This window comes from Atheta coriaria, unplaced genomic scaffold (genome assembly GCF_025399875.1).
Source record: "Atheta coriaria isolate IRGN ID8LTWV9N9 unplaced genomic scaffold, Caltech_Dcor_3.1 hic_scaffold_5_pilon, whole genome shotgun sequence".
NCBI lineage: Eukaryota > Metazoa > Arthropoda > Insecta > Coleoptera > Staphylinidae > Dalotia > Dalotia coriaria.
This window is the reverse complement of record NW_027045447.1, coordinates 11,117,664-11,145,223: the sequence shown is the minus strand read 5'-3', so window position 1 is coordinate 11,145,223 and position 27,560 is coordinate 11,117,664. Positions and strand designations below refer to the sequence as shown.

The following is a 27,560-nucleotide window of genomic DNA, read 5'->3' as shown; positions in this document are numbered from 1 at the left end:
ATATATGGATAAAAAAGGGAAAAAAATTGAAAATTTAATTTAAAAATGTTTTTGATATTTTTGTGCAAAAACTTGAGCAATTTTTGAAAACTTGTGGCTGCGCCCTAAAAATAAACGTGTGTGCTCGGGATAATGGCTTCCGCAAATGTGATAAAGCGAAATAAATCTATTTCAAAAATCTCGGACCTTTTTTCCACATCACAGCGAAGGCAAATTCGGCGCGCAACATTACTCCGGCTTGAGGGCAAAACCCGCAAAGGGCTTTCGGATGAATGGCATAATTATAACGGAAAATCTGCGTGCGTAATTCGCGTTTTTGTCCCACCCGGAAAGTGTCACCATCGTTGAATTTTTCGACGTGTCTATTTTCCTAATTGTGTCCGCAGATAACAATATAATATGCCACATAAAAATTAAATAAATTAAATTCACAGAATTCTATTTATCGTGTTGTATTATATTTTTTTCAAAGTTGTTCAGTACCGCTACAAGCACAATTACTACATGACTACACGTCGTACCCATATGTGGAAGTGGAGATTTGCCGCATCGATTTCCCTTGGCTCTGTTGTGTTGCGTCGACAACCCGACCAGGATAGTGCTCGCACGAACATAACAAAGTAAGTGCTTGCAGGCCGCGGACGCAAAACGCAACGATGCAGCGGGACGCAACGATGCGCACTTGGGCTCAATTTCATTTGTAATTAAATTAGAACAGTGAAAATCGATCATGCCTGTACGTGCTACCACCAAACTAACCAATGTCTCTCTCAAGCAGCCGCAAGCAAACAGAAAAAAAGCGCCAACAAAAATTAATGGAAATGTGAAGCATCAACGTACGTTAATTTAGTTTTTAAACCCCCTGCTTTTTGCTATTTTAATTATACTGTATATGAGATTAGTTTAGTTCAGTTAGTTTCGGGGTGATACCTACTACCTGGTGTATTCTGAGCCGCTTATGCTGCATTCTCGCGCGCCAAAGTTAATTAAAATTTGGACATTTAATTACGCGCAAGATGACTGAGCATGCGTTAATCGCCTTGTGCGGAAAATTCACAAAATCTCATTGTTGTGAGCACGTCCTGCACATGTTAAACTAATTTAAACTTGTCGGATAAATTTCATTCAAAAATAAATACATAGGTTCTAAGTTTTTCAGGTTTTACAGCTGTAAAATGAAATTTATTTACTTTTTTAAGTTATATTTTGTATTAGAAGTGTTTTCTTTAACTTTTATGTCCAAAAACACAGCAAATATTTTTTTATTTGTTTTTTTTTATGATTTTGAATTTTCATCAATGTAAATGACAGTACTTTGTGTCTGTGAAGCTTCAGAATAAGCTTTCATTCTTGAATCATCCGCAGCTCATACCAAAAACCCGCTTGTTTCATTCATTTGCTCATTCTCAGTCGGTGGTCGGAATGAATATCGAGCGTCCACCAAACATTTGGATACATTCACAGCGCGTTTAGAAACATTCGAGCCACATTTAGCTAACAGTTGCCTCTCTTCTTGGAAATGCTCACAAAATGAATGAGACAAATGAGTGAATAGCTTCTTTTGATGGTTACAATTCCAACTACAGAACACTTTGCAAGTCTTTCATTTATGGAAAATGTTTAGCTTTTTCCAAGTTGGCAAAACTATGCTAAACTATTTGTGGAGTTTTCTTTAACGCGTCGAAATCTTTTTTTATGAGTTACGAAAGTGTAATGTTCAAAAGAAGGTGCTAGGTAGCGTGAGGAATTCAAACTCGTGCGTGAACTATATACAACTCGAAAACTTTTGACACAGGAAACGACATGAAAGACGCACGCGAAACGAAAGCGAAAGTTTTCTATACGGGTTCGTTAGTGAAATATTAAGAAATACACGCTGGGGAAACATTTTTCAAAATTAAGTCGAATAATATTATCACAATCTGAATAATATTCAAATATCATAAAGTTTATAGGGGGTGGAATCGTTGCACTAATGTACAATGGAAGATATAAAAGCAATTTTCCCATTTCCACATTTGATTCTCGTGGACGCACCCCGAAATGTGAGTTTTACGCGCGTATTTGTGTATTTACGTGCAGATCCACTAACCGGCGTTTGTGTAATTGGTGTGGAAACGCCGCCTAATGTCATGCGTTATCACCGAGGAAAATTGCATGTTTGCGTGCGCCATGCCCCATACCGCCAGCGCCAGTCGAGGCGTTCCAAAAGTCGACGAATATTAAATTTTAATTAAAATTTTAACACACGCACACGACTCTATTCTTCCATTCAGCGCGGCTTGTCATCGTGGAAATATCTCAACAACAACCTCTGGTATAATACATCAGCTTTGAAATATAAAATGTTGCATATAATGAGTTATTATTCATTAGTAATAACAATAGTAATCAAATTACCCATATTTTAGATGAAAAAAGTAAAATTTGTTTTTTTGGAGAATATTTTGAGGTGTTTTGATGGGATGTAGCTGTTATGGGAACGTATGGTATAGGCAAAGGTAATAATCGCGCAAAACGGTTTCCATTCATGTTGTCATCTCGGTTATGGAGGCATGCGGGATTATGTGGTCCTTACATATGCGCGCGGATGTTATAATAATAACAGCAACAACGTAGTCACTATCGCAAGCGCTTATCGTTCGAAAACATGATTTCACTTTACATAAATTCGATTCTCGGTGGAAAATTCGCCATAAGAACGATGAATTTCATTGTAAATGCATGAAAAATTAATAACTCTATGTTCTAGATATTAATATAAACAAAATCAAAGAAAGATATTAGAAACTAGCTGTTGCCCGCGACTTCGTTCCGGCAGTGTTTAATAAAAATATAATTCGTTTTTATTCTCTTGTTATAGACATACTCGTAGTAAGAGTCAATTCTATCAATAAGATTAGCAATTTTAATTTAAAGAAATTAATTATATAAAGTTTTGTCAATAATGCACTTCAGCGCGCCATCTCGAATTCAACTATTTAACTATAACTATGATTGAATCTCAATGTCAAATTTTATTCTATAGAAAAGAGCTGTTTTGAGGATTTTCCCGGCAATTATTCGAATGTTTCTCACCTTTTAAACCTCCCCTAGACCTCCACGAATAATTCAAGACTAAGATAAGATAAATCCGTTCAGCCGTTCTCGAGTTTTAGCGAGACTAACGAACAGCAATTCATTTATATATAAAAATTATATATATATTATATATAAAAAAGTATTTTTTTTTTAAATTTGATTTAAATTTTGTATTTTTCACTATAATTTACTAAAATTTCCGTCTGAAAAGGTGAAAAATTAGTTTTTTTGTTAATTTTTATTAACTATTACAACATTTAACCCTTTATGCTCCTTCAAATTCATAACAATAAATCACATGTAAGAGTTGCAGCGATCTACTAATTGAGTTGTTAACTGCAACGATTCTCCCGGTGGTAAAACTTTTCCCCACTTCATTTTTCACTGGAGCATGGCACTTGCATGAAATAGTTGTAAAAATTAACATTCAAAATGTGCGCTTGGCTTTCCGGTGAGTATGCGGCATGCGGCAAATAGTTTCGCGTATTCGCTCCGAAACTGAATTTCAGCTCTCTGCCTCACACATATACACAATCACACATTTTAGCAGTTGGGGGTGGCAGAGGAGGGTTGTACTATGCGCTGTATTTGTTTTGCGGCGTCATTCTTTTTGCACCATCCACGCTATCATTCGCTTGGTGAGTTGCACACTGGAAATACAAGTGCTCCAAGCCGGGATTCCTACTCGCAGCAGTTTCATTCGGTTATCTACGGTCAGGATCATATTTGTACAACTCATTTGCGTTGCTCGTGCTGTAGGAGTATTTAGGGTACAAGAGGTGGAATAGTGCACACAGCGTTTGTCTGCCCTTATGATAATCTGCGGTGTGAGCACCGTAGTTATTTTTAGCGAGTTCCGGAATATTTCCTCGGCGATAATGCGGTTGTGCATGAATCTGCAAAATTTCAAATATACTCAGCAACAATCCGAAATATTTTAATATTTAATTTTATTCGCGTTTATTTTAAGTTAAAAATGATGACTTTTTTACGCTGAACCAACTAATTGTTTAAATTTGCATAAATTACCAAAGTAATTATCTCGACGGAAAAAATAAAGGGTAGCCGGCTTGATAGAAAATAAACAGAGTGAAAGTTTAAACACATCTTGAAAAGTTTTTTGCTTTGTGTTCGCTTTGTTGTCATTTTAATTCTTCTCCAAAGACTTTTTAAGCCTTTGTCAGTATGAGTTGAGAACTGAAAGCCGCAAGAGGAGCCGAGAAGAAGCAGCCACTCAAGGAGGTATTCCCGATATTATTGGTTAATGCGACGTTCTAATTTAATTTATAAAGCTTGTCACTCGCCTACCGCAACCGCCACCACTCGAACCTCCGTAACAGTCCCTATTTTACATCTTCTGCCCAAATTCCCCTCGTGAATATTTAATCAGTTGCGTACTTTTTCGATCGTCGCTCGAAAACTTTCGAAAAATGTATCGGAATTTATTGAATTTTGTTTTTTAAACTTTGCTGTGGTAAAACAGCGTATTTTTTTGTGTTTAACGCGCGGATGCTGGCATGTCGGTCACTAATTGATATTAAAATGCAAATACCGTGCTCGCGCGTGTGCATGATCATTCCTGATGGTGCGATGATGTAGGTGCGTACCAACCCATAACGCACACACATTTACACCCACGGCGCTGGTCATCCACAGCGGATGCTGGTCGCCATGGAGGTTAAACGTTTTCACCGACACAGCGAATCTCCCCTGACGCCTGCACGGCATCGACTACTCTCTGCCGCCCTTCGGGCAGAGAGGTGGGCCGAGCGGTTATTTTCGCATTAGGTGGAACGTCCGTGTCAAATCAATTTCGGATTTTCCAGATACGTACGTATTTTCTAATGCCCTTCGATGGCGCACGTTTCGGTCATCGGCTTATGCCCTCCAAAAGCGTCAGCGGACATTCCAATCTCGTTTGACATTGCATTACCGCACTGTTTTTATTCATATTTTCGTGTACTGGTAATATAAACAACGCTGTTTGTACTTAGTTTGCGGTTAAACTAAAGTTTTGTACCGTGATTTATCCATTTTATATATTCAATATTTCAAAAAAGGTGTTATTGTCAAGATTTCGCGAAACGAACATTGTGCACACACACTTTGGACTTTATCTTCGCCGGTTTTGAAAATGTAGTATCATTATTCGGATCCGGTAAGTCAAATTTATTCTTTCATGGCTTCATTTAATCGTCAACTACCTGTCAACGAATTAACTGAATATTAGAGATCCTTGTTTGAGTATGAATACCAGACATTTAAATGCTGTTTACTCATTATTACGTGTGTCGATAGATGGCGCGTCATGTTTTTAATGCATATTTTACTCTGCTATTTATTTCTGGTCTTATTTTGTGCCTCGGGGTTGTGCGACGTTTACAGGTTTTAAAGTTAGTTTCTTGTTGATTAATCGCAGTCGCAGCTCATTAAGTTTCTTCTTTAAACCGTTTTTGGAGGTTTTTACTTTAGTAAAAATTAACTTTAAGTTAATATCTCTCGAATATTTAATGTAAAATCATTAAGTAAAATTAGCATAAGAATTTTGAAACGAGGCGCCGTACAAACTTGAAAACGGGGTCTAAAGATGCAGAATTTAATTCTCTATCGAGTTGTATTTAATTGTTGTAAGAAGAACGCTGATATAATACCATTTATATTCTAATATTGGAAACAACCTTATAAAACGCAGTTATATATTTGTTCATCACACCTAATCTAGGTTTAACTTATTGCATTTGTGTACAAAACTGCTATTCCTTTAGACAAGGTGATCCATGCACACTCTCGCGTACGTGTGTCACACGGATGTTACTAACTATGTGCGTGACCGCTCACTGCTACATAGACAATTCCGCACTGCTACACATGCGCGCCATACTGTTCTAAACACTTAGTACTTTTGTGAGGTTCATTATATGTCCTCAGATGGCGCGACGATGCAGGATTATCTCGAAATATTCCAGCGAGTGAATTTTGTTTTGTTGCATCGGTGCGATAACAGCGAGCACACATTCCACACTTTCGGCTCGTGTTATTCTTTGATATAAGTTAACTAAATCGTGTTATATTTCCTGATCGTCGGTGATAATTAGTGTTTATAAACGTGTTTGATATGTTATCAACTATTTAACGCGTGTGTAATTTTCTTAATTATAAATTTTGCGTGTTTCATTTATTCACGTGTTTGTGAGTCCGTTGCCGTCGGGCGACGGCCGGCGATATTTTGTGCGTGCCAATAATTAATTGACGGTGCAAAACGTTTCTAATTCTTATCATTATTATGCGAATAACGAGACTTTTAATTCAATGATTGCGTTCCGACGGAGCTAAAATTTATTTCAACATGGTTGAAAATAATGTTTTGTTTCGTATTTATTTCAAATAATTTTATTATTTTATTAATTAGTGAAAGAGTTTGCAGTTTACCTAAATTTCAGTTTAGTTCTACGTTTTATTATTTGCATGCAATTAGGGTACAAGATCGCGTGCCATCGACGCGCCGCCTGCTATGCGCATCTATTACATTTCACGCACAAGGTCGCGTGCCGGCTTTGTGCATCTATTGCTTTACCTGCGGGGTTCTTGCGGCTGGTGCAGAGCCTTAGCGTGAACTGTCGCATCGTAAATTCTATTCCGAGATGGCACTAGCATGAACTAAATATCATAAAATAGAATTGTGTTCGTTATGAAGACAAATCTATTATCAGCGTTTGTGTATAAACAACTTTCTTATCGCATTTACCGTGCGAGATTCTACGGGTAAGATTCTCGTCGCGGTGTCGCATGCAGCACATTTCAGTTTAGTTCTTATTGCTATAAGAACGTGTCTATTACAATTCGCACACAAGGTCGCGTGCCATCGACGCGCCGCCGGCTTTGCGCATCGATTGCTTTCTTATCATAAACTGTCGCGTTGTTGTTTGCACAGTTTGCAGCCAGTTTCGTGCCGGTCTCTTGTAGATCCAGGCGTATTTTACACGACTCGCATTGTTTGTCCGGACATCTACTTGCCAAATTCGCATTATATTCGGTCATCAATTGACTATAGTAATGTTATTTACTGTTTGCGCGTCTTTTGTCCATAAATGCCGGTTAAGTGTATCGCCCCCATGTTGATTTGATATTCATCATGAGAATGACCCACCGTGCTGGTGTAAGAAACTTTTAAGTAAACAGCACAGATTGTTTGTTTTTACGCTGTGTGATTATAATATTACTAAATCGTATGAATTATTTTGTTTTAACTTGTGTTTCTCTTTTTATTTACAGTATTTGCTGTGCTTTGGAGTCCATGAGTTCTGCATTGGTAAGTTTATAATTAAATTATATTTTTGTTTTAATTCCTGCGTCCTATATTAGTTTGTATTTACGTTGTTTTAATTTATTGCGGTCCACCGCGTGTTCCAAATACATAAGATAGTCGCGTACTCGACTGATAAATCTCACTTACAAATGCGCAAGAGTTGTACTTGAAGATGCAATTCAGCGGATTTCCGCCCTAACTATCCCTATTTTGGATTGAAGATTCGAAATCTTCGGAAAATTCTTTATAAGATAAGGTATTCAAATTGGGAATATAGGAGAGGTCGAGAATAATTCATTTCATCTCTTAGATTTCCGTTTTAGCTATTCTATCTTATAGAAAATAGTCCGTAGATTAAGACGCTGCGATCAGATCTTAAATATCTCTTTTAGTTTACGAGATATTCGCGTTGGAATAAAATGGGCAAAAATTGTGAAATGTCACTTTTTAGCACTTTTAGTTGTGTTTTTTGACCTTTTACTTTACGAAATTAAATGATTTTAATCTCATGTCTGATAGAGAATTTCCTAGTCTTTCTTAATCTATAATTCGCCAATTTCTATTTCTTTTTGTTTTCAAGCTATTCGTAATTTAAAAATTGGGCATAAAACATAAAAAAATCACTTTTAGTCACGTTTTTGCATCTTTTCCTCCTTGACTCAAAAGCAAATAGTATAAAACGTGCTACTTTTATTTTAATTACAAACCTTGATTTTAAATCACAAATATTTTTTACTCTTTTACACTCGACGAAGCGTAACCTGTTTCAATCGATTGAAAATTAAACTTTTTTGCATGCAAGCACGTAGGGTGAACATCGAAACATGGAGGCTATTGCCGAAATAAATTACGTGGCGGATCATTAATTCGTCGGGGATCATAACTCAGATATCATTTCATTTAATACATTTTAATAAATTTATGACGCGCCGCGCGCAGATTAAACCGCTATTACACGGTCTGTAAGCGTAGCCAACTTTGTGAATCTAACGTTCCACGATAACGGATAACTGTGGCTTTTTTGGCTAACTAAAGTTTTACAAATTTAAAACTTTTGTAGCATAATTTATAACACAAAAATTATTAAGCAAACTTTTCCCCATACTATGCCATGTTTAAATAATAAAATATTTAATAAATATTTAAGATACAATTTTACAAAATAATAATTAAACAAATGATTAAATTATTGTAAAGTTTTTATTTAAAAAATAATAATTTCACAATTTCTAACAGCAATTACAGCATTTTCTTATTTTTTAAATAATTCTCATTTAATTCTTAGGAGTTTCACTATTTATTCAGTAAAAAATACATTTTATTTCCATTTCCGGGCAAGACAGACGCTAAGTCTTTAATTTTTAATCCAGTTTGATTTATTTGAGACATTTTCCCGGAAACTCACAAAAATGTTCTTCCATGAAGAACTCTTACTACACAGTCGAGTTTTTTACTTCTACTTAAACACACCCATGAAGTTAAAACGACAAATGAAAGTATCCCAGGTATTTTGCAGCTAATTAAAGGCTTGATTATGCGGAGCGTAGTTTTTTCACCTGTTTCCGTGTTCCGTTCGCAAGTTTTACCGGCTTTTGCCACGATGTCGCCGACGTTAGTTTGACACATTTGCGTAAAGTACGAGCGCAACGTGCGAAGCACGAAACTGCTGCGCCCGTGAGTGGAAAGTTTATATATGTGTTACGCGAAGGGGGTGTTTGAGCCACCGGCACGCCGGCGCACGGTTTATGGACGCATTGTAACGAGTCGTCGTATGCTAAGCAGCTAAGCAGCGAATTTATAAGTTTGTTCGAGGACGAGCGGGAGTCTGCTAGTGGGCTTAGTCGCGGTAATGAGAGGTACATTCTCGGGTAGTATTTTTACGATTTTCTGTTATTGTCGGCGTGATGAGGTGCAAGGAATGTGAACATTTGTTTAACTCATATAAAAAGCTCTCGGTAGAGTTATTAAAAAGTATTTCCGACGAAAGTTTCGGTTATTATTTCATATATAAACTAAGTATTTAATTTTTTAATGTTGGAAAAGTTTTGTGGTCTTATTTTGGGCATTTTACTGCTATGGAGGCTAATGCGCAGGCGCAAACTTCACCCCGTGATTAAAACCCGTGGCTAAAGTACTTTAATCACGGTTTTAGCCATCCGTGTGTGAAATACCACTTTTTATACCTCAAAACTTCAAAAAATAAAATAAAAAAAATTTGTTAACTAAAATCAAAGAGTAAAACATGAAATAGATGCATTTTTGATCCTACAATTTCTAGAATATAATATTTTGTAGTATACTCTAGCAAAATATATAATATTTGTTGAAAGCTTTAGAACGCAAAGCAAAATATAAAAGAATCAGTATGCAAAACCCCGCCAATTCACAAAATATCTTACTAAAATTGCTTTTTTATAACACGCGAATGCGAATAGAAAACAAATATCTAAAAGATATCTACCGTCGAAGATCTTTCGCTTTGTAGTCGCAGCTCTTCAGCCCTTCAGCCAGTAAGTATGATTACATCTGATTTTCGTCTGCTGGCTTTTTATTGTGTTGCGCTGCTTAGAAGATTGAACGTGCGCAACGAGTGCTGCACGAGTCACAGAGGAAAGTTGAAATTGATTTATGTCGTTTTACCGCCCCCGCTCAGGGAAGCAACGCTCGCCGGCTGATAAGACACGATATAATCGCAACTATCATACAAGTACAAATAATCTAAACTGACGGATTTGAAAATAAAAAATAAAATTTGTTTGTGAAATATTTGATACAATTCTCTAGCTTGGATAAAACTTATGTTATTTTTTGCAACGTATAAAAGTTTTGTGAGATTCAAGTCAGTTTGTAAGCTTTTTTTGTGATCGCATGCTGGTAGATTCAGTTTGGCATGTTTCATGAATTTTAAATTTTCCAACGTGGAACAAATAGTTTTTATTGAAGTTTTGAGCATATTTCAAGATATGTCAAATAAACAAATATTTAATATTGATATAAATATTCACATTTAAAAAAATATTTACTTTAAATAATCCTGGCTTTACAAATTAAACCATCTCGTTGATAAATTTCTCAATTTCCCAACATAATTTTCCTTTTTCCTCATTCGGAGGGTTTTTACAAGTGCACGATATCCTCAACGTGCGCACTTACGTAGTTTGTGGTCGGCTCGATGAATAGTGGCGGTGCCTTTAACCGCCTCAAGATAATAAAAACGGTGTCGACTTTGTTTATGTATAGCTCCTTGCTGACGTGCAGCTGGTGGTCGTGCCTGCAAAGGTATTGCATCACTATAGCGCCCTCTGTTCCACCCACAACCCGCACTCATGCTGGGCAATATTTGCGCAAGTCGCTTTTATTCGCCCTCGTCGTAAATTACATTTTTATGATAACCGCGCCGCGCGCCGCCGCCAATTTAGCAGCGCGCTATAATTTTGTTGTTATCGTCGGGCGGTTGGTGGCGAGCGAAGGGCAGCGCGCAAGAGTTTTCAATTAATTTTACCTCATACCACCGGCAATTTGATTACCGTATAATTGCGCATTATTTTTGCATTACGGCGGTGTATTTTACTACCTTGGAATGAATATTTTATTATGATATACAATAACCAACTTAAGCAACTTTGACTTAACCTAAGCTCAACTTTAAAATTAATTTATTTATGCTACGAAATTTAATTAAATAAAAAATATGTGTTTTTTATCAAATCATAAAATCATAATAGAATTATTAAGTAATCACTTACAATTATTTCAACAACATAAATTCAGTCGTATTTCCTCAGCCATAATGGCGCATTCATTTAATTTGAAAATATGTCGGCATTTACAATTAGTACGTGTTGTATCGGTGGTAAACTCACATTCCGAAGAACACATCTCCGACTGTGACTGCGATTGCAGCAAATACACCACGACACACCGCACATTAGACGCCATTAGAATCTAAATTACTAAAAACTACACTCACATTGCGGCTATTATTGCTCTATTTCGCACAGTCTATCAAGAGGCATTCTCTAATTATAATTACTGCCTTTACGAAAAGAGGCGCCAGCGAACGCAAGAAATGCCAGAAAAATAGTCGTTTTTAGCGGAATGCTCAAAATACTGCGCTTTTTTCGGGTATTCTATCGTTGGGACATCGACAACAAGCAGTTAGGTATGCTTGTAATTTTTAGTTAAACGTAAAAAAAGAAAACTGCGTTTTTTAAAATAAATTTTACATTTTTCTATTAATTTTTACTCAAAAGACAAAATGTTTATAACAGACTTATATTTTATTCCAAAATGTTTTTCCAGTTGATGGATGAGGTAAAATTGGATAAATTTTCAATTTAAATATATTTAACATTTGCGAGTTTCAAGCAATGTTTAACTTGTTTTCCTGTTATGAGTAGTGTATATGTGAGCAAGCGAACAAGAGCTGACGACCGTGGGAGCAGTGGGAGCAAAAGTTGGCGGCTAGAAGATACCCAAACAAACAAACAAGTCATAAATTAATCAATAGATTTGGAACGGAGAAGCGCGTTCCGAAATTTCGGGCGGTGGCGGTGGCGGCAAAGTTGCCCGAACCAAAGATGAACCAAATGCCACAAGCCGTAGACAGATGTTCTTGAAATTTGCTTGTTAAACTTTCATCAATTGCAAACAAAAAAAAAAACATTTTTGAATTTTATTTTTCAAAAGGACGGAGTTTTTGTGCTGCAGTAATAGATTCGGTAAACCGAATGACCAATGACCGCAGTGGAAAACAGAGTGACCCGTTCCGGTTATCTGACACCGGAAATTGGGTCAGCTACTAAACAGCACCATCTCCTGTCTTCTTCCGGCGGCGACTGTATGACCATTCCGCAACCCCCTCAACACACACACGCGAGTGCATTCAATCGTCTATTTATGCTCCAACAATTCTATACTAGTCAAAACTATAACAAAACAAATTATGGAGTTAAAAATGCAAAAATTTATTTTTATTCATAAACAAAACTTTGAATATTTTTCTGTGAAAATTTAAACAACTGCCAATGGTTAGTATATAGAAAAGCGTAGTGCGTGTAATATATGTAAATCAGTTTGTCTGGTCGAAGGGTTGGCGGTCGATGTTAACGCGTAATCCGGGGACATTACACATTACATTACAATGTAACAATGTTTACTGCGCCTAGGTGCATATTTAGTTTATCTGAATGCAGTTATCTGCTGCGCGCGCTAAACGTAATTCCAACCGATTTACAAACCCCCACGCTGGGGTTTGTATTGATGTGTCCAATACGCATGTTGAAACCTGTGCGGTGATTGTTTGACGTAACATTTTGCTGATTTTCTAACGCATGACAAACGCACCAGTTTGCAGGAAGTTTCAGCCACAACCTAACTCTTTGTTGATGTGCACACCCCCAAAATTGGATTCGCACAACATGTCATTGAGAATAAATGCGATTGAGTTTCGGGGGGAAATTTGTAGCGATTGTAGCGAAATAAAGTTTGATGATTTTATGATACGGACATGATGGATGGCCGGATACTTTTTTGCTTCAAGTTCGAACGCACGACGCATCCAAAACGAAAACATTTAATTAAACATCCATTATGGACGGCGTTTATCAAGTTGATATTTTATAGACAAGGGAGAACAATGTAGCTGAATGTTTGGCAAAGGTATCGGGGTGTGAGTGACGGTGGTGGTTTTTGTATGATACGTTGATTTTAGTTTTCGATGCGAGATCGCAATCGGCGCCGATTTTCGGAGGAGGAAATTGGGATGTTTTGTTTGCGAGCGGGCGGTGAAAAATGTTAAACGGAATTTCCAATTACGAACGTTGATTAATTACGCTACTTTTGAATTCTTTTTAATCTTCCTGGTCAAATCTACGTAGTTTTAACTAACTTGATAAATGATTTTCAGTTCAATACCACAAGTTTTAAATGTTTTTATTTCTTTTATAAATTGTATCTTTGCTTATTTTACTCGTATCTGACAGAAATACTGTGAATCTAATTTAGTAAATACTAGCTGTTGCCCGCTTCTTCGTTCCGGCAGTGTTTAATAAAAATGTAATTCGTTTTTACTCTCTTGTTCTAGACATACTCGTAATAAGAGTCAATTCTATCAATAAGATTAGCAATTTTAATTTAAAGAAGTATGGTTTTAGGTTATATTGGACGAAGTATTAGTCTTAGAGAAATTTTTAAAGACATTATTTATAGGAAATTAAATTCTCTATGTGTTTTCGTTTTATTTTTAGTCGTACAACCAAAACTGATGAAGTTATTTAACTTTTTCTTTTCACAAACTTCAAAACTATTTTCCACACCCTTCAAGTTAAATTTTAACAACAAAAACTACCCTATGTTATTCTCCTAGGTCCAAACCATCCCTCACCAAAATTTATTAAAATTGTTTGAGTAGTTCTCATGTAGCAGTGACACTAACATACATACGAGTACAACACATCCACAGTTATAATATACGAGTATTATAACATAGGATTATGATATTATAGTTAAATCAATTTAATTGCCGACGTACACCGCTCAATTAGCAATAAACTGCAACACGCTCCGTTTTGTAATTAATTATTTGCGCCCGCATGCAAACAGCGTGCACTATCACTAATTGAATAATTTATGAGTGTGGAACTCGCTCGATGCTCGCGCGCGCTTTAAAATTTCATCGCCAGCTGATGCGTTCGATTTTCAATGGTTTGAACTTCGTGATAGATTAACCCAAATCGCTCCTTTCTCTTAAATTCTCCGACGTTCAGACTCTGACTAAATTCGTGAACAGCGTTCGACATTCTCGTTAATCATTCAATCACGGGCATCTCTCGACTCGTGCCATCCGATTAACACCAGAACATCACACGCTGTGGGCCTGTAGCAGCACAGATTGAGTGCGTGTTGGGTCACGTATTTTGATTGGACTAATTAGACTCATTTGGTGTCATCACAAAAAGAAGTTTTATTTGAATTGGTAACAAATTGTATTCATAACGGTTTGGAATTTTTTTTTCCACATAAAAATTGTCATTTTAGACACGGGCGTGACTAAAGTACTTTAGTCACGGGGTGGAGTATGGGCCTGGGTATTTGCCTACGGTATTAAACGTGGAAATAAAGTGAAAGTAAAAAATACCGCAAGTATTAAGTAGGTAACCGTGGTTAAAGTGCCACTTAGCACACTAGATCCTTAATATACTATTATTTCCATATTTTAAAGCAAAATTCTTCTTCAATCCTAATTTTTTATATGTGATTCATGTTCCCTAATTGATTTTCCTGCCTTTTTATCCAACTACTCCTCTAAATCTTCATTTTCTCGACGATTCTTTGGGATTTGCGCATCCTGCGATGCTGTAACCGTGTAACACCGTAACGGCTTGACGAGTTTGCGAAACACAACTTCCATGCAAGGCAAACCGAACCAAACCAAACCACATCCATCCCAGCCGCATGCAGTTCTCAAAACACACGCAAACGGAATTAAAAGAAGCGTTAAGAAACGAATTTCGTTCGGAAACAAGAACAGGACGCGCGCGCGCTGTGTTCTTCTTGTGGTTGTTGTCGATGGTGAGCACGTGCGCGCCATAATTCCGTAACTTAACAGCACCGCGACGACCGGGTCGCGACTAATTGCTGTGGAGTTCTTCACGCTCCGCACGGAAATGCGCTAACTAACGAACAATGAGTTATGAGATGTCGCGCTTTTGCGCATGCAAATTACGCGCCTGTTCTTAATTTGTGAAACATTTTTTTCTGCCGAAAAAATTTGGTAAAAAAGCGTGACTGAGGAAAAACTTTCAATTTTTAAGTTTCACATTCTTTTAATTTAAAAAATAGAAAATAATCGTGTATTTAAATGATGATGGCGTAATAATCTTATACTTTGTGTGTCCTTTAACGTTCGATTAAACCGAATAACACAAAATTACAAGTTTCGTAAAAATTCTCGTTTTTTCTTTGCATATTGTTTGTTTTATTCGTTCAACAATAGAAATTCAATTCTCAAGTTCTTAAAATATCATAGCTATTGCGTAATGTTGTTCTTCATCTCAAAAGAGCGATTTGGCGAGATATAATTATCTCGTTTTTCACATTTGTTATTAATTGCGGTGGCGAACCTTCGTTTCGGCTCGGTAATGGCAATTAGATAAATGGATAAATGCACGGTACGAAAATTATTATTTCATTTATTTCCAGCATCATCCGGCGCGGCGGACGCTCGGATGGACGTGGACGACCATCATGGCCAAATCATTGTCAATTCAGGGAGCTGTAGTTTATTTTAATGGAACATTTATTTATTGTAGTAAGTAATAATGTAAAAAATAAAAATTTTATTTAAGTTGCGAGTTGTGCGATGTTTAGGAATATTTTTTGTTTTTTTGAGGAAATTTTAGGTTTTTTGAGTGTTTAAAATGTTATTTTGATGAAATTTTAGTTGATTTTTAAATAAAAATAATAATTTTATACATTTTTTTCTATAAAAATATTTTTTTCGCGTTTTAAAATGTTTTTTCGTTGATTTTTAAGTAAAAAACAGAATTTTCGGTAATTTTTCACTAAAAAATTCAATTTTTTACGTGTTTAAACAATTATTTCATTGAAAAATTAATTAATTATTAAGTAAAACAATAATTTTATAAATTTATCTCTCAAAAATATTTTTTTCGTGTTTTTAAAATGTTTTTTCTTTGATTTTTAAGTAAAAAACAAGATTTTCTTTAATTTTCCACCAAAAAATTCAATTTTTCACGTGTTTAAACAATTATTACATTTTTATTACATTGAATTATTAATTAATTATTAAGTAAAACAATAATTTTATAAATTTTTCTCTTAAAAATATTTTTTTCGTGTTTTTAAAACGAATTTTCTTTGATTTTTAAGCAAAAAAACATAATTTTTACTTTTTTTACAAACAAATATATTTTCCGCATATTTTCCATCGAAATATCAATTAATCTCTCAATAAAAACCAGAATAAAATTTACAAAATTAACGGAAACGATTTGTGTGTGCAGCGAATTCAAGTATTGTTCGCATCTGGTTATGTATCGCACAGAAAAATTAGAAACCGAGCTCATTTTTATGCCCGCTACACCGATGATGACAATAAAAAATAAAAACTAAAATAGAATCCAAGCGAGTTCATAAATCTTCTCAAATTAAAAACACTTTGAACACTCTCGAGGACACGAAACATTGTTATTCGTTACACGCCAGTGGCAACAAAAATTAATCGCTTATTAATTACCAGAAGTAATTAACGCGAATTTACCTGCTCTTTAAATATCGACGCAGGTCCGGTGTCATCATCAACCTCAACAGCTGTAATCGTATAAACGCCGAAATAGAAACTGATTGCGGTGACTATCGTGAGCCACCTAGATGGCGCCCGCATCGCAGCTGATAACACGCGCACACGTGGCCGAACAACGATGATACTTTGTGATGTGAACGATGATGATGAACAGATTGCACCACGGACATAATTAGAACATTACAAAATTAGACTTGGAATTTTTATCAACTTTGTTTGCATTTTGCGTTTTTTGGTTTTAGTTTTGGTTTACACTTTAGTTTAAATTAGTATAATAGTAATAATTTATTGATGTCTGTTTGAGTTTTATTTTGCGTTGGTGTGGAGCGTGCACATCGCGAGTTACTGTTAACTTGGTTGTTGTTAACAACAAGAGCGACCATCACCGACACCGGCGGATTGCGACTGGCGCGGTTGGGTACCATCGCCGCATCACGGTGCAAGAAGCGACCTCAGCCACCACTAGACTTCTTTTGCGGTCCATCACCATCAGAGCGATTAATTAAACAAAATATTTCAATATTGAGAAATATTTTTCATAAATCTTCTGTTTTTATTTAATTTTTAGTTTAATAATCATTTTTTGGTGAGTGATGGTTCAGACATTTACTGATTAACTCGTTATTGTCTTCATCAATCAAGCAATCAATCAATCAATCAATCAACTAATCTCACTATTAAAATAATCTGCACGTATATTCACTTTAAAATATTAGAAAAAAACTAAATACTTCAAAATCAATAGTATATTAAGTAACAAGTGACTAAACAGGCGTTTAGCAAGCTCCACCTCGTGACTAAAGTACTTTAGTCATGACCGTGTATAAATTACCACTTTTTGTGTCTTAAAACCGTGGAAAATCAATCATTTTAATGATAAAAATGAAAAAATATTATAAAAAATCTAAAACAACAAAAGTTAACCTATTTTTAAATATTTTACGTTTATAAATATAATATAAGCACTATTTATTAATTATCTTAATAAAAATATATGTAATTATTTAATTAATTAATGTTTTGTAACATTTTGTTGTGTTTTTAATTCTGCTTCATTAGTAAACCGACTGAAAAGGTCATAAAAATTAAAGACTTACTAAGAAATTAATTAATTAATAATTATAATATGCATTACTTTATGCATTCATTAATTATATCAAAATTGTAGCTCCTATTGTTTATTTAAGTAAAGTATTGTTTCTTTTTAATTTTTTATCGAATTATGAAAACTAACCTTCACGAATTTCTCGCTAATATTTCCAATCTTCGACACAATGATATTTATTTCTTTTTATATGAGTATATACGAATTTAAAAACTTATAATTGCGTTTTTATTATTATCTCGCATGAATCGCGTATTATGAGTGTTTCGCTGCGTTTCGATCCGAACAATTTATTATGTTTTATTGTGCGCGATTCACATTCATTCTCATTCACGATTCGCATACGCGGCATTTCATTTTGCAACTATTTCGCGGCTCTCAGCCACCTCAGCTGTTGGCAGGCTGCGCTTTCGTAACGCGTTCAAATTGGCTGTTTGTGTGTTTTGAGACTGGAAAAAATCCCACATTATCAAGCTTCACACAAAATTTAGAAAATTTATGAGTAAGTTTAGAGGATTTGCATCTTGTGGTTAAACAAAAATATAAACAAATTTAATTTTTGTATATTTATGATAAGATTTGGTCTTAAACAGGATAAATATTGATATATTTCAGTTTATAAACAAAAAATATATTCTTTAGTTGAATTTCTCACACTTACTTTGCGTGCTTCACTTGCATCAACTAATTATGTGATTTTATGTGATAATAATACCCCGGAATTAAACTTTATTTATTTATGCAGTGCTTTCACTTTCTTACTTCCAATATTCCAATAAAAAAATATAAAATATTAATATAACCTATATTAGTCGTGCTGCGCATGCGCGAGTTTAAATTTCATGTGTATTTGGTTGCGTATGAATAGCTCAAAGAGAAACCCCGCTTGTTCGACCTCAAAAAGTTCAAGTTTTTCCCTGAACACACCAACATTACGCAATACACAATGGCGGTAGATAATCGCATCGTTCTTTCGGTCATTTTCTGATCGACCTCGCCCCATATTTTCACGTATCCACATACATCAAACAATATTTAATATTTTCGTTTCGCATTTTTGCATACAATACGGTTTACACATTTTCCATGCGCACGAACACGCCGCCGGCCATAAAATGCGCGAGCTACACGCACAGATTACGAAATACGCGTCAAGGCCTCTTCGAAAGTCAAACAATACAAACATTTAATGTGCCAATAAGTCACATGGAATAATAAATCAATTCAAATACTTTTAATTGTATAATCACGCTATTACTAGCTGTTGCCCGCTTCTTCGTTCCGGCAGTGTTTAATAAAAATGTAATTCGTTTTTACTCTCTTGTTCTAGACATACTCGTAATAAGAGTCAATTCTATCAATAAGATTAGCAATTTTAATTTAAAGAAATTAATTATATAAAGTTTTGTCAATAATGCACTTCAGCGCGCCATCTCGAATTCAACAATTTAACTATAACTATGATTGAATCTCAATGTCAAATTTTATTCTATAGAAAAGAGCTGTTTTGAGGATTTTCCCGGCAATTATTCGAATTTTTCTCACCTTTTAAACCTTCCATAGACCTCCACGAATAATTCAAGACCAAGATAAGATAAATCTGTTCAGCCGTTTTCGAGTTTTAGCGAGACTAACGAACAGCAATTCATTTTTATATATATAGATTAAGAAACATCTTTAATCAAGTTAACATATGTTAATCAACCTGAAACTATTTTTAAAAGGTTGTTTTGGGCTGAAAAAATCTCAGAAAAATTTATTTGAGTGAAATTAACATAAACGCCCTCTGATAATGCAGTTTTTTCACTTGTTTTGCTTCTTTAGTAAGTGCACCATCGAGAAAATTAATGGCGAGAATTTTCCCGAGCACTCCACATTGTGTTGCATACTATTATAATTCCAAAGACGACGATTAGTACAGTCGCGTTTGCATCGCACAATACGACAATGCAACGAACATAAAACATTGCAAAACACCTAGCAACTAGAACGACTAAAAACACGCAGAATGCTAATTTGTCACGCAAATAAATTAGCATATTTACGTACAACAAATTCCACGATAGTAAATAAAAACATTATTGTGTATACGTACGTAATATCAATTTGTTATCTGCGCCGTTTCCGTTTAGTGCGGTTGTGTGCTCGCTGGTCGGATGTAAACACAGTTATTTCACCCCAATAATTTCTTAACCAAAGCCGAAGTGGACATCTGCAGAATATGCGCTTGCACAGTGTAAGCAACTAAGAGGGTGGTTTATAGACTGCATGCATGCATTCATACACTCCGCCGCGCGTTTATGTTCCGCGCATAACTCGCAATCGTTCCTCAAATCCAATAAGCGCTAGGCGGCGAGCAAGCGCCGGCAGCGTTTTCGCCTTCCCCAGCACAGACATACACACAGCCTCATTCCATTTAAACATTCAGATCGTTTGGCCTCAATCCAATGCCATCTCGTACTACTGAATACATTCCACGTTCCGCATCCTCCCGCGCCGGTTTTAATCAGTCAAGACAATGCCACGGGAGGCAAAGCACAGTCATTCGCCTCAACCCACCACGCAAAACTTAGAGGTTGAAAATTTAACATTTCAGGTATATACGTGTATGTTGTAGTCCGTTTGTCCTTGTCCTCGACTTGACATGAATAAATTACCGGCATAATATTACCGCCTGTCTAATATAATTTGACAACATATTTAATTAGAATACGTGGAGATGAAAGTGTGTTTTTGAGATAATCTTTTAATTACCTGAGATTTGTTAGCGCAATTGACAGGATTCAACAGGATCAAACTTTATTCCCTCTGGAGTAAAGGTAGGAGTTGATTAATTTTCTGTTTTTAATAATTTAATTTTTTATTGTTTATTTTTATGGTTTTTTAATTATTTGCAAATGAAAGTGCACTCACTGGTACGCCAATAAAACGTAAAAAACTAGTAAAACTGCGTAATTAATCTGCTTTTTTCGGGGTTGCAGCCGTTGTGCGCTGGGTGTCATCCGCCTGTGCGAGTCCTTTTTTTGCGCGGCGCTTTTTTTGCCATCCGAGTCATTAGTCGAGCGGCGGCGCGTGTATCGCTGGCGTCGCCAACGAGACAGCGACAGGCTATTTTTCTACTTAATTAACACTCTTCTTATTATTTCTTTCTTGCCGCTGGCGTTCCGCTCATCTGAACACTCTGCTAAGCCCCGCCTTTGGGGATATCCACATCCGGTTTACAACCGCTGGCGTCGCCAACGAGACAGCGACAGGCTATTTTTCTACTTAATTAACACTCTTCTTATTATTTCTTTCTTGCCGCTGGCGTTCCGCTCATCTGAACACTCTGCTAAGCCCCGCCTTGGGGATATCCACATCCGGTTTACAACGCCACCTGCACACAGCAAAGCGAACTAAACCTACGCTACTCATTGTTTTAGTTTGATCATTGAAGAATGGTATTATTTAAAAACACAATAACACAATTTTATTATCGTAACAATATTTATTTTCATACAAAATAGTTTTTACATCGTGAATGATAGATAGCGTAGATTTTGAGTCGACTATTGGTATGTAAATTTACTGTATTTATAAGCGATGCCAGAGACGTTAAAACGAAATATTCCCTCATCGCTCACCGTCGCGTTTTATGTGAAATCTATTTCAATTTATACGAAAATTTTGCTCTCTGGATCAAGTATCAAATATGACGATAAAATATTTTTTTCTAGTTCTACACTTAAAACGGTTTTGAGACATTATAATTACCGAAGCTGTGACTAAAGTAGATTATATCCATCGGGGATATAGCTCAGTGGTAGAGCATTCGACTGCAGATCGAGAGGTCCCCGGTTCAAACCCGGGTGTCCCCTGCAAACTATTTTACAACATTTTTTACTTTATTACACTGTATAAACCGCAAGCAACATAAATATCATTGCAGGCCATCTTCATTTCCTTTATTTCTTCATTCATTCATGGACTTTCTATGTTTCCTACACCATACACTTTATGTGTGTAGATATACTATACCCACTTCTAGGGTGAGTGTTCGATGGCCAATGACTTGTCTGTTCTGCCCTTGTGCGCCAGAAGAAGACGCACCAGTTCTATACCCAACACTGCGCTTCCATACATTACGAGCTTGCAGTTATTATTGTTGCTCAAAGCAATAAGATAAAAATGAAATTTTACAACTGTTTGCAGCAACTCTTTGCCGTTACTGCCGAAGAACGAAGTACGACTCGGGCCGTGACTGCGACGTACGCCCACACGGTCGCAACGTCGACCTCGACGTCGGCGGTGGCAATAAAGAAGCCTTTTAACATAATAGAAATGTTTTCGCGTGGCGGCGGTAGCGGCGCTGGCGCCGACTTGATGTGCTCTGTGACATTATGTACGTTTTTAATGCTGCAGACCAGACCCGTAAAAATTTTAATTTTCAAAATGTAACTTTAACTTGAGTACTAAGTACATTATGTACAGCTTGAAGTTGCACAACAAATTTCCGCTATTCAAACTATAAAAAATCAATAATTAAATTACTCTTAAAGAAAATTATTAAATACTTTAAAGTTATCAATGTTTATTTATTATCATATAGGTATTAATATTGATAAAATAATTTTTAGATAATTAAAACACAAATATCTATATCAGAGATTAATTTGGAGTGTTAAATAATCCCCGATATTTATTCTAGAAAGCGATTATCAATAATTGCTTGGATAAAAATTGCATTTTTTATTTATTCACATCATTTGAGAACCTAGTAACAGTTTTATTGTTTATAGCAAATGACTATATCTATAAACAATAATCATCGGGGATATAGCTCAGTGGTAGAGCATTCGACTGCAGATCGAGAGGTCCCCGGTTCAAACCCGGGTGTCCCCTTGTTTTGCAGTTGTAATTTTAAAATATTACACCTTTTAGGAATGGAAATACTTTAACGTTGACACTTGACTTTATTTTCTTCTATAGTAGTTATACTAAAGCATAATGAAATTTTCGTCGAGCATCCAGCAAATAAAACATGCATGTTATTCGGTTATTTGGCAGTAATATAACGTCGTAAAACCGAAATGGCAATAGAATGACTTCATTTTAGTAACGTTTTTGTCTCACTCACTTTTGAGAGTATTAACCTCATAACGTGAAAGCGAGTAGGAAAAGGAAGTTGGTGCGTAGAAGATTTACATAAAAACTTAGTGGCCCATCAACTCTTCGATCGAAATTTAAGGATTTGCAATGGCGCGACATCAAATCAAACATAAAATTCTATTTTTGATTTGTAAACAAATCGATGCTGTCATTAACTTCATAATTTTTTTGTTAGACAAAAAATATAATTATTTTTATTTCTAAATTTTATTTTTGTTTTCTGGTTGGATTAAAGCGATGTTATTTCTCTCGGCAACTCTTTGAGTTATTTCTGGATTTCCGCCATGATCTCTAAATCCCAAAGCTATGACTTTAGTTGCAAACTTTCGACTTTTACGCGAATAATATATTGTGGAGGCGCGCGCACAGCAATGTGTTGCAAAGGGGTGTTGGCGGGCGGGTTCAGCCGCGAGAGGGAACACCAAAAACAGCGAAAAGAGGTCAATTACGAGGAGCGTTTTAATGGCGCCGTTAGTTTCTTGGCGCTTTTTGATCTCCGTTTCATATCTGTATATATCGCTTCCGTTTTTTGTTCCACTCGCTGGAATATTTTTATTTATTGCGTTCGGTAACGACCGCCGTATACACATTATCACATAAATGGCGACCATTGGCGACTTGCTGCACAACTCCACAACTCTTCCAACAAAACCTTATCGCACAAAACATAAATAAACTACGGCAAAACATCGAACAAGTTATTTCAACAACAATTACATTTTAATTCAAAACTTTTTAGTTAAAATATTATAATGATAAACTTTCATCCGATGTGTTACATGATGCAGTAAATCAGCCTTATAATTCTCGACTAATTTAATTAATTTCCACCAAAAATGTAACAAAGTTACGCGCGTGATCAAAGTCGATGCGCGAGATGAGGCGAATGACTGCGTGGCGTGCATGATGAGATAATCCGTTTAAAGTAGCGCGTGGCAGCTTTTAATGTGATTTTGCAATTTTTATGCTCCAGTGAGAAAATTTTCAGACCAAACACTTTTATGTCATAGACCGCCGCCATTTGCATTTATAATGGCGCATAAAAATCACAGCCGGCGAGTGCATTTTTCGACGCGCTTCAGCCGCGTCCAGCTAAACTGGCGCATTATGTAAATGCGAATCGGGTTAAATGTAAAACTAAAATATTTAAACTTTAGCGCTGTAAACTTTTTTAAAGGACGGTTTAACGCGCCGTCGTTAAATTCACCTGCAATTAAGAGCATCATTTATATTATATTACATTTTAACACAATGTAACCCAAACTAAATGAGACTAGACAATGTAATAAAACTTGAACAAAAAACTGAAGGTTTCATTACACCCATATCTGTGATACGAAAATTGTGTTTATTAATAGACGACGTGCTATGCGGAGATGTGTTGTGTCATATCTAGTTGGAAGTACTTTAGTTCATGTGCAGTTTTCCGAAAGGCGTACTCGAACTCGTTTTAACTTTAAATTAAATTACCGAAGAATTTATGTACGGCAGTTGCAAACTAACTGCGCGCACATCGCGCACAGGAATAGGCACGGCGTGTTTTGTTTTCAACATGCCGAAAACAACCTTTAACAATTCTCCAACCAATATACTTTGATATGGAGTTCAGTGCAAATTTCTATTGCGGCATATATTTATACATATTGATGAGGTCTGTGACTGTGTATAGTAATGCCGAGTTTCATTAGCATTGTTTAAATTTTGATTGATTTGTGCTTGCGGCTATGATTAAATTTGTGATCGAATGATATTCGCATTTATCAACAAGTTAATAATTCAATTTGGCGATTGCATAGAATACGTTTTAATTGAATTGATTTATATTTAAATAATCAATCTTTTAATGAAAGATCAAGTATTTTAATCTGGTAGTTTAATTAATACAATTAAAGGATATCTGATAACAAGTTTGGAAAAAATGTCGATACTTGAGCTTCTATCGACACAACTCAAGCTGTAAACTAAGGCCAAAGTTGAAAGTTGGGTGAAAAGTTTTAAGCACCATGTCTGGATACTCGTTGATGCAAGATTCCTTTGGATGTCTGCTGGTTAAGTACAAAATACAAGTTTCAATATATCCTACTCGTATATAACATTATCTTAAAACTTATTGAGGCAAATGTTTTTATTTTGATAAATTTAGTGTAAAAAGTTTTCCATCCTTTAAGGTTAAGCCATTAATAGTATGGAGGTATGAGGTGGTGAAAATGGTGGCAGCAGCTTTGCGTCTTATTTGTTGCGTCTTTTATATTCCACCGCACGCACATGTAAGGTAATAATTATGAAATACGATTATTAGTTGCAATAAAGTGTAATTGTAACAGCCAGCCAGCGTCGGCACCATCTTCTGCTCTTGGGGTAATAAAATGCAAATTGGAATTGTGCTAAATAATTTTTTTTCTTTAAAAAATCCACAAATTTTCCAAATTTCTTTCTTAAATATAAATAAAATTACATTCCCAATGGATATATGATATCCATGTATATAATATAATGTAATATTTCCTAAGAATGTATTTTAACAATTCAACCTTTAATTTTACAACCCCTTTCTTGTGGTTTTGGCTGTACCGCGTCAACAAACAGAAGTAAATTAATTTCTAAACGCGTATTTATTGTGCGCGCTTTGTGCGTCCGCACAATGCCGCTGCAAATAAAAATAACAAAGCGGTCTGAATGGAGCGACGCCGTTTACGCTACCGGAGCTAATATTGCCCGTGCAAATAACCTCGATACCTACTAGGCGTTTCTTTCTGTACACCGAACAAAACACGAACAAACAAGAACAAGAAAAAGTCCTTGAATTTCTCCACATTAAAAATAGTTTAAACATTTCTACATCTATTCCACAGAAATGAATTATTTTCTATAAATTATTTATTTTGTTTCTTAAAAATCTAATTAAACTCCAGAATAAAATCCATTTCTGTAATATTGCGTTACAAAATAATCTAATTTAATGAAATATCACATTACGCACATGTTTTCGCCTCTTGCTAACGCAATAAACAACCTTTCCAACCCTGTGGCACATCAACACGTTATAGATTTAATAATTCACCCACGGGCGCAAACCCCAACAATCAAACACCGTGCGTGCGAACACATGTCTGCAATCGAACCAAACGCAGTGCAAAATCTTGGCGCGCCAAGACGCCAGAGGTTGTGTTGATGCTGCAAAGTCTTACAATTGAATATTCAATTATATTCTCGTACCTTCTATTATAAACATTTGATACACATAGCTATAAACACGTTTATTTGCGTAGGCGCGCGTAGATCTAGACTATGCGAGAAATTATAGTTTCAGTCAAGGGCACAAAGTTATTTTGGTTGGTTTCGCTATGGGTGTGATGCGCAAGTGAGAGGGTTCAGGTTTATTACTCGATAAATACAGTTTCACTTCACTTCACATTTCATTACGCTCAACGCGTAATTTCAGTTCGTAAACAAGTTTAGCAAACTATTACACGTGGGGATGATTATTGGGAGAGGCTAGAGGGGAAAGTTTTGTAATTATTGATAGGATTGTTGTACATAAGCTACAAAAATTGTAAAATATTCATTTTTTGCAATTCTTTTTGTTTGTAGGCAAATATTTTTGAAAATATTTTAAAAATTCATGAAAAATTGTTTTTTTACATATTTTTTTCAATTTTTAAACTGTAAAATTTTTTTTTTATATTGTGAAACTTTAATATTGATCCTATATTTATAAATTTTAATTTTTTAACGTTTTTGTATAATAAAATATGCGTGTATGTGTATACTTAACACACAATCGATTTTGAAATTAAAAAGCATTTATATTTAGCACGCTCGCAAATTGCATGTCGATGATGAAGTCGCGTTCGACGCTTCCCGTCATCATAAAAAGCGTCCATAAACTATACACGTACTTGTAATTTCGTCCATCGACGTCGTCCGCAGCATTTTAAAATTTGAAGCGTGTGCGTGTGTTTTTTTTTCCTACATTCAACCAACCCACTCGTCGCATCAAGCACAATGAGTTTATTCCACGTTTCGTATTGCGCAAAATAACAACCTAACCAAAACATAAAACGACACGTTAGATACGCCGCCGTTGATAAGATAATGAATTTACGTGTTTATAATGTAGCATGCGCTGGCATAGCATAGCGTGGAGGCGCCGGGCATCGGCCACCACGCGATGATTTAATATTTCATCGTTTACACTCACACTTCGATACCGGAGCGCACGGATAGATTCGTGCGCGTGTTGTGTAATTTTGTAGTTGTGAATGTGAATAGTGTGGCGGCACGTTGCCGCCCATCAATTTTAGATCAATCTGGCGGGTGAGTGCAAGGCAAGGCCGCTCACTTGTTGAGTGAAAACAAACGAACGAACTCGGGAGGTTGGGTGGTAAACCAACCGTGCATTGAGCGGCAGTCTAATGTGGCGCACGTGATAATTTAGTGGCCGTAATCAGGATTTACAACGAGCGCACATGCATAAGTAACAAGTTCATGAGCGTGAAACGAAAGGAAACGAATCGAATGAAATCGAAAAGCTTCAATTTTCTGCGCCCGCCGATTGTTAATCAATTATTTAGATTCCATTTGCGTTCTGATTG

At 35.8% G+C, this 27,560-nt stretch overlaps 1 long non-coding RNA gene and 2 other non-coding genes across 5 annotated transcripts in view; all 3 read left to right on the top strand.

Annotated features, from left to right (window-relative positions):
* The window catches only part of LOC135791623 (uncharacterized), an 87,178-nt gene that overhangs the window by 49,485 nt on the left and 10,133 nt on the right, over window positions 1-27,560 (top strand). The gene's annotated exons all lie outside the window — the stretch shown is intronic.
* Window positions 21,603-21,674, top strand: TRNAC-GCA (transfer RNA cysteine (anticodon GCA)). Its single transcript has one exon. It is a non-coding gene; the product is annotated as a tRNA-Cys (tRNA).
* On the top strand, window positions 22,627-22,698 carry TRNAC-GCA (transfer RNA cysteine (anticodon GCA)). The gene has a single exon. It is a non-coding gene; the product is annotated as a tRNA-Cys (tRNA).